Source organism: Saccostrea cucullata, unplaced genomic scaffold (genome assembly GCF_032062105.1).
Source record: "Saccostrea cucullata isolate Sc308-1 unplaced genomic scaffold, CSIRO_AGI_Scuc_v1 ctg660, whole genome shotgun sequence".
NCBI lineage: Eukaryota > Metazoa > Mollusca > Bivalvia > Ostreida > Ostreidae > Saccostrea > Saccostrea cuccullata.
Window position 1 is genome coordinate 67,818 of NW_026927717.1, and position 6,891 is coordinate 74,708.

At 31.7% G+C, this 6,891-nt stretch overlaps 1 long non-coding RNA gene across 1 annotated transcript; it reads right to left on the reverse strand.

Annotated features, from left to right (window-relative positions):
* Nucleotides 1-445: 445 nt before the first annotated feature.
* Nucleotides 446-3,831, reverse strand: LOC134275324 (uncharacterized). Its single transcript, XR_009993797.1, has 3 exons — nt 3,619-3,831; nt 814-880; nt 446-720 (listed from the first exon to the last, which is right to left on the reverse strand). It is a non-coding gene; the product is annotated as an uncharacterized LOC134275324 (long non-coding RNA).
* Nucleotides 3,832-6,891: the final 3,060 nt, after the last annotated feature.

A 6,891-nucleotide genomic window follows, 5' to 3' on the forward strand; every position in this document is an offset into this window, starting at 1 on the left:
GGAGTAGTGTTTCAAAGGAATTAAAAAAAAATTTGTATTTTTAGTAACATCGTTCATTGAAATAAAAAAAACAATGTATTATCTTATTATTATCTTATTATTATCTTATTATTATCTTATTATTATCTTAGTGTAGTTTACTTGTATGCCAAGTAATATTGAAATCAGATCAAAACTGTAGAAGGAGTAGCATTTTTAAGGAATTTCACAGAAAATACTATTTTTGGTAACCATGGCAACATCGTTCCTCAAAATCAAAATCCGATGCTCTATTTTATGTATTTTAGTGTATTGTACTTGTGTGCCAAGTTAAACTGAAACCAGATCAAAACTGTAGAAGGAGTAGTATTTCAAAGGAATTTCACAGAAAATTCTATCTTTAGTAACCATGGCAAGAGCGTTCATCAAAATCAAAAACCAATGCACTACTTTATGTATCTTAGCGTAGTCTTATTGTGTGCCAAGTTATATTTAAATCAGACCAAAACTGTAGGAGGAGTAGCGTTTTGAATAATTGTTTACAGACGGACAGACAGAGAGACAGCTAGACTGCCAGACAGACGGACGGACGCATTACTATCGCAAAAGCTCTTCTGGTCTCTGACAAGTAGAGCTAAAAATAAGATGAGTTAAAAGAATACCGCATTTTTTGATGTCCATGGATTTAATGGTGGTTAATTATAATCTTCTTTGTCCATTTATGGTAGGTATGGTGGGTTACTACAATTCCAACAAATATTTCTCAGCATGTTTCAAATCATTAAAAAGCATCAAATCCACAAGTATTTTATATCTTAATAAAACAAATCTTACCTTAGAAAATAAAAACTTCAAAGTCTCCAGATTGTTGATTGGCCAACATTTCACACCCTGTCCTTTTCTGAAACAATTTACAGCAAGTATTTACATCTTTTCTTTTATAGTCTGAATTCCATTTCTACACATACATTTGTGTTAATTTACATGTCCCAATATATTTCCTTACATGACAATACATGTACTAATTGAATTAAAATTCAATTTTTAATGACATGCAGCTAGACATAGTCATGTTCAGACTTTTTCGTGTATGGAAGGCAAACTGCAACAGCCATTTGAAAAGTTCTGATTGTGACTTAAGGTAGGTCGCGGGTTTGCTTTTGTCATCAGTTTTGGTACACAATTTCGACGATTCGATCGGTTGTTTTGTGCACATTTGATTATGACGTCAGTTACGTCACAAAGACAACGTTACGTTGTTTCCCGTTTTATTCTCCGCAAATAACTTCAAGTTTAATGAATCAAGCAGATTGATAAATACAAAGTGCATTGTATTGTACGTAAACCTCGTAATGTTTTATAATACGAGGTATTTCAGTCTGAATTCTGATGTGATTATATGTAATGTCTTGGACAAATTAAATACAATACCAAATGAAAGAACTAATTTATATTGTAAGTGTTATTAAGCTGCTAAAAGTCAATAGCAAAGCGTAAAAAAGTATTAAAAACCATACCGCGTTTACGGTACTATGGCATTAAAACTACGTAGGCAAACTTAATAAAAATTGCAGATAATACGCTGTAAATTCTAAGGAACATTATATCAAATTTTCAGGGTATGTTTTCTCGTAAGAATTTTTATGCAGTAAACCCGCGACCTACCTTAATTAACATGATTTCATAAGTACGTTTTTTTTCCATTCTAATTTTCCTTGTAACATAAATAAACAAGAGATATAAGACATAAAACTTTAACCTACTCTAAGGATCTTCAGGCATTTTAGAATATGATCAAGCGACTAAACTTCTTTCATATCCAAACTAGAGGTACTGTGAGCAATAAGCTCAGTAAATGATACCCCCGGCCTCCCATAATGTCGATGTGTTGATTTATATTGTTTTATGGTAATGTGTAAAGAGAAATACTGTAAACATGGAAATTTTGACGATGTGCTAATTTTGAGTATATTAACGATTCTTTTTTTCTCGTCAAAATTTACACTCGTCAAACTTCTTATCATATGCATAGAGACACAACAGACATTGACCATTGTACAACTTTACCGCTAAATTTTTAACGGCTTTTTCGTTTGACAACGAGATCAAAATCACTGTTAATATCTTTTGTAATTAGTTATGAAAACATAGTGATATAAAATCACATTTTTAAAAACCATTGAATCTAAATTGGTGTATCAAATACTGCAAGCGTAATTTAGCCTAATTATCATGCCGTGCTGTCACCTCAGGCATTTGACCGCTTATAATGAAATCAAATAACAAGAAGGCAATTTATTTTATCAAAATTTACACACGTAGATAGTTTGTACAAAAATTAAATTTTAGTGATTCCGACGCTGCGTTTGTATCCCTGTGAATTCAAAGATTTGAAACTCTTGATTAAATATTTCGTCAAAATTAACACTCGTCAATTTTCGTAAACAAAAAATCGTCAATTTTTCAACACGTCAATATAACCACGTTTACAGTAACTCGTCCTATAAAATGTTATCCAGAAGCTTCTATTATGTGACGTCATAGGTAAACAAAAAATGGCAATGTCCATGTTTTGCTCTGGGAAACCTAAAATATGTGTCGAATTAAAAAAAATAAAATAGGAGGTGCACAATGGCAATATGTAATAAAGATTCTGTGAAAGTTATTAAATTTCACTCAGTAGTATAAGAGGAGTTGCGGATAAGAGAAAAGGCGTAACAGACGGACGGACGGATGGAACTCCCAATCACTATATACCCTACCACTTTTCAAGTGGGGGTTATAATAAAACTATTAAAACAAGAGGCCCATGGGCCACATTGCTCACCTGAGTAGCTTTGACCATGCACTACTTTACCAGATTTCCCCCCTTGTAATACCTATTGTCAACCCTCCCTACTCCATGGGTTGGGTTATAATTTGAACAATTTTAAATCTACACTACCCAGTGAGAGGGTGCTTTCACATAAGTTCCAGCTTTTCTGTAGTTCCTGAGAAGAAGATAAAAAAAATCATATATTTGAATGTAAAACTTGGGTTCCCTATTACATCCCTGAACAAACCCTGGGGTTCATGATTTGTACAATATAACTGATAATGACTATACACTATCCCAGTATGCTTCAACACAAGTTTCAGCTTTTGTGGTCAAGTGGCTCTTGAACAGATGATTTTGAAAAAAGTTATTTTCCTATATATTTCTTTGGGTGTGGTCATAATATGAACAATTTAGAATCTATACTACCCCAATTCTTCCACCTTAGTTGTTACTGAAAAGAAGATTTTTAATGACCCCAGCCTATTTTTTTCTTTTCTTGATTATCTCCCCTTGTAAGGGGACTTGGCCCTTCATTTTAATACATTTATAAACTCCCCTCCAACCAAAAATGTTTTGTACCAAGTTTGGTTAAAATTGGCCTAGAGAAGAGGTCAAAACTGTGAAAAGTTTACAGACGGCAATCCAGTCAGAAATATAATATATATATATATATACGACAGACAAATTGTCATCAAAAAAGCTCACTTGTGTCTTCAGCTCAGGTGAGCTAATGATATTGTATTTCTAAATAATAATTCAAATTAAGCTTATCCTAAATTGACATCAATTCAAAACTACATTTCTTATGAAAGAAATCTTACTGCTGGGAATGATCTGTCTTTCAAATGTATTCAAAGCCTCCAGATTGCTATGTTGGCAAAAATTCCTGTGTCCTGTTGCAAAACTTTTACCTTCTTGAATAGACAAGAATGGTGTTTTGTGTCCTTTCTGCATTCTTCAAAGGGAAGATCTAATGGGTTAAGTACTTTTTATGTTGTACTTAGAGTATATCACTGATGTTTATTTTCTTTCAATGTCTTTTGTAAACATGGTTAGAATAATATTTATTTAAAAATTAAATTCTTAACTGATAAATGTGATGGTTTGTTTTTATGAAGAATATTTTTGAAAAAATGTAATTGCATGAGGTCTTGTTAACAGGTTTGAATTTTGTACGAATCACAATAATAGTAATAATAATAATACAATGAAAAAAGATGCAATATGGTGTCCATTAAAGTGAACAGGAGTTTTCTTTGTATTTAAGTGTGTTCATTATATATGTCTGAAATTTAAGATTTCTATTGTAAATAATGTAAAATCTATTGTACATGTATGTTTTATATATGTGAAGAGTGAGATTAGGTACCACATATTGTGGAGCCAAAAAGAAAAGAAATGACACAATGTCACGTGTATAAAATATAATAAATTATGCAGATAAAAAAATTATTCGAGCTTAAAAGTCCATACAAACAATACGAATTATGGGCAGAGCAAACACAGATCACAAATAAGGGTCTGATTAAGTGCCACTGAGATGTGACTATCCCGATCGTTCACAGCTGCTATGATTTGAAATAACAGGAAAATGTGTTAATCTGTGTCGAAATAATGGCCTTACAGTTATAATGAATATGAAAACTGTACATGTAGCTAGCATCAACTTAGTGATGGATTTTATTTCCTGACAAAGTCATAATATATTGACCATAGAAGTTAAACAAGAGGCCCACAGGCCTTATAGGTCACCTGAGTATCATGTAACAGCTTTCCAACAGTTGAAATGGTTCTCGTTTTAAATCAAAGGCCATAACATTTCAAAATTTTGAAAGAGGCACTCTTGCTTATCATAACTATTCACTTAGCTTGATTACTTTGGTTACTCAATACCCAGAGGTAGATCAAAGTAATAAAGAGAAAATGCATTTCCACTCTATAACCAAATATGCGCCCCTACCCACAGGAACATCCAACCCTGCGGACACATATTTCAAAATTTTGAAAATTTTGTTATAAATTTTATTTCATCATATTAAATGGTTGATGAATATCAACAAGAAGCCAGAGGGCCATTTCGCTCACTTGAACATAGAAAAAAGAACTGAATGTAATCATGCTAATCATGGCTTTGAAGTATTCAAGAAGATGGTTTAACAAAAAGACTTCCATATATTTTCCTAAGAAAAATTTTGATCAGCAATTTTGACCCCACCCTACCCCTGGGGGTCTTGATTTGAAAATTTAATCTACGCATGTATAACAAATAATTTGAATGCCTTTTTTTAACATCTTGACCGAGTATAATCATGGCTGGGAAATGTCTAGATACATGAAGAAGTTAGCTAAAATAATTGTCATAAAAGAATAAAAAGGCACATAAATATAGAATATTTTGCAGTAGAATCTGAATAAAACGCTATTTTACTTAGAATCGCTTTGGCATGGAAATACATGTACAGTCGTTTCAACCCCATACAATGTAATTAATTCATTTTATAAGTAGATTGCGATTGGGTTATTAATTCAGTTTATGCTAAATGAAAAGTGAATATTTCTGGATTAGTGTATGTTAATGTGTTGCTGTGAGAGAAAGAGGGATACAAATTTGAAATGAAATAAAGAAAACAACTTGTACAATGTCATTTGTATATATGTGTCAAGGTTGAAAATTGAGTGTGATGTGTGGACCAGTGCAAAAAAAAAAAAAAAAAAAAAAAAAAATACCACTCCACCAACACCTTATTTACCAACCTAGGAAAATATATAAAACATATTCAAAGAATTTCTTGCTCAAATTTCTTTTCTATAGTGCATCGGATGATAAGGATGTAAGAAGTAAAAGTTTGAATGGTAACTTTATATCTGCTGTGTAAATTATATTAACAAAAGTGTCTATTGATTTTTGTGAGGTGGCTTGTTTTAAAACGAGAAAAATGAAAAATAAAAAATATGTTGGTTTGATCTTCTATTGTTTTCAATTCTAAAGATTATATAGTGGTGTAAACCATTTTTAAACATTTGCTTAATATTAAGGTAAGTTTATATTCATGGTGTAGTAAGCTTTACATGTTGTGGTGTGAGAATAAGAAGAATATATTGTGGCGTCAAACAAGGAATAAAAATGATATAGTGTCATTTGTATCTAAGTTTTGGCAGAGGTTTAAAATGCTGTGGTGTGAGAATAAGTAGAATATAATGCTGTGATGCGAGAATAAGTAGAATATATTGTGGACTCAAACAAGGAAAAAAAATGATATAATGTCATTTGTATCTAAGTTTTGGCAGAGGTTAAAAATGTTGTGGTGTGAGAATAAGTAGAAAATGTTGCTGTGATGCGAGAATAAATAGAATATATTTTGAGTCAAACAAGGAAAAAAATGATATGGTGTCATTTGTATCTAAGTTTTGGCAGAGGTTGAAAATGCTGTGGTGTGAGAATAAGTAGAATATATTGCTGTGATGCGAGAATAAGTAAAATATATTGTGGAGTCAAGCAAGGAATAAAAATGATATAGTATCATTTGTATCTAAATTTTGGCAGAGGTTGAAAATTGAGTGTGGCGTGTGGACCAGTGTAAAACAAAGGTACTACCACTCCACCAACACCTTACTTACCAACCTCTGAAAAATATTAAAGAAACTCAGGGTAATTCATGCTCAGTTTTCTTTTCTGTAGTGCATTGGATGATAAGGATGTTAGTATTTAATGTTCTTATGGTTAGTTAAGAATTTTAATGCAAAGGATGTTTGCACAACTTCTAATGCTTTATGTAATGATGCTTTCTTTAATGAGAAAATTTAAAAAATTTTTGATTAGATGCTATGTTGTCGAGAAGCTTGGTTGTAAAACTGTTGTATTTTAAAGTGGAGTTTAGCTTTACATACAGTTGTATCTTATATAAATTTGGAGGTTCAGTGCTATTGGGTAATTAATTCAGTTTATGCTAAATGAAAAGTGAATATTTCTGGAGTAGTGTATGTTAATGTGTTGCTGTGAGAGAAAGAGGGATAAAAATTTGAAATGAAATAAAGAAAACAACTTGTACAAAGTCATTTGTACAAATGTATATATGTGTCAAGGTTGAAAATAT